The sequence below is a fragment of the Bison bison genome, unplaced genomic scaffold (genome assembly GCF_000754665.1).
Source record: "Bison bison bison isolate TAMUID 2011002044 unplaced genomic scaffold, Bison_UMD1.0 scf7180017864062, whole genome shotgun sequence".
Lineage (NCBI taxonomy): Eukaryota > Metazoa > Chordata > Mammalia > Artiodactyla > Bovidae > Bison > Bison bison.
Genome location: NW_011494634.1, coordinates 483,396 through 485,570, shown reverse-complemented (window position 1 = coordinate 485,570; position 2,175 = coordinate 483,396).

Below are 2,175 nucleotides of genomic sequence, written 5' to 3'. Positions count from 1 at the left end.
GAGCGGGGGCAGACCAAGTGTGGCTGAGGCACTGCGAGCGCACACCAATGTTATTTGTTTGCAGCATCCCTCCCTCCCTCCCCACAGCGCGACTGAACAAGTAAGACCTAAAAAAAAAAAAAAAAAAAGTGTCCTCCACCATCCCCTTTGTGTCAGGGCGGAAACCAGATACTGAAGAGACCAGCAAACAGAAGAAGTTATAACAGAGGAAAACGCCTTGGAAGCTACAGGCAATAGATCAAAACCCTGTGGTTACTACGGACTACATAGGAAGGGGCCTATAGATCTTGAGAAATATAAGTCGGACCAAGGAACTAGCCAAAAATGAACTGAACCCACAATACCCACAACAAAACCAAAGAAAGTCCTAGATATATTTTTACTATTTTTACGATCATTCTTTTTTTTTTATTAAAAAAAAAATTTTTAAGTCCTCTATTGTTCTTTAATTTTCACTTTTATAACCTATTACTTTGCAAAAAAAAAAAGACCCTATTTTTTTCTTCTTCAGCAAACTTCATATATATATATATATATAATAATTTTTTGACCTTTTTTTTTTTCCCTTCTTTTCTTTAACATTGTATTTTTGAAATTCCAAACTCTACTCTAGATTTTTAATTTTAGCTTTTTGGTATATGTTATCAATTTTGTACCTAGAGATTTTTTTTATAATTTCTGTGACTTTTTTTTTTTTCTTCTCTGTTTCTTTCTCTTCTTCTTTTATATAACATTGTATATCTGAAATTCCAAACTCTACTCTAGATTTTTAATCTATGCTTTTTGGTATTTGATATCAATTTTGTACCTGTATTTTCTTTATAATTTTTGCAACATTGTTTGTTTTTGTTTGTTTGTTTTCTCTCTTTATTTTTCTTCTTTTTTTTTAACATTGTGTTTTTGAAATTCCAAACTCTACTCTAGATTTTTAATTTTTGCTTTTTGGTATTAGTTATCAATTTTGTACCTGTATTTTCTTTATAATTTTTGCGACCTTGTTTGTTTTTGTTTGTTCGTTTTTTCTCTCTTTCTTTTCCTTCTTCTTTTCTTTAACATCGTATTTTTGAAATTCCAAACTCTACACTAGATTTTTAATTTTTGCTTTTATGTATTTGTTACCAATTTTGTACCTTTAAGAACCCAATCTTCAGGACCCATTTTCACTAGGGAGCGAGATTACTGGCTTGACTGCTCTCTCTCCCTTTGGACTCTCCTTTTTCTCCACCAGGTCGCCTGTGTCTCCTCCCTAACCCCTCTCTACTCTACCCTGTGAATTTCTGTGTGTTCCAGACAGTGGAGAACACTTAGGGAACTGATTACTGGCTGGATCTGTCTCCCTCCTTTTCATTCCCCCCTTTTATCCTTCTGGCCACCTCTGTCAACTTCCTCCTTCTTCTCTTCTCTGTATAACTCCGTGAACATCTCTGAGTGGTCCAGTTGTGGAGTGCACATAAGGAAGTGACTACTGGCTAGCCCACTCTCTCCACTATTGATTCCACCTCATCTCATTTGGGTAACCTCTAACTCCCTCCTCCCTCTTCTCCTCTCCATGTAACGCTGTGAACCTCTCTGAGTGACCCTCACAGTAGATACACTTTTCATCTTTAATGTAGATGTTTTATCAATGGTGCTGTATAGAAGGAGAAGTTTTGAAACTACTGTAAAAATAAGACTGATAACTGGAAGCAGGAGACTTAAGTCCAAACCCTGACTCCAGGGAACTCCTGACTCCAAGGAACATTAATTTACAGGAGCTCATCAAATGCCTCCATACTGACACTGAAACCAAGCACCACACAAGGGCCAACAAGTTCCAGGGCAAGACATACCAAGCAAATTCTCCAGCAACAAAGGAACACAGCCCTGAGCTTCAAGATACAGGCTGCCCAAAGTCACCCCAAAACTATAGACATCTCATAACTCATTACTGGACATTTCATTGCACTCCAGAGAGAAGAAATACAGCTCCACCCACCAGAACACCGATACAAGCTTCCCTAACCAGGAAACCTTGACAAGCCACCTGTACAAACCCACATACAGTGAGGAAACGCCACAATAAAGAGAACTCCACAAACTGCCAGAATACAGAAAGGACACCCCAAACTCAGCAATTTAAACAAGATGAAGAGACAGAGGAATACCTAGCAGATAAAGGAACAGGATAAATGCCCA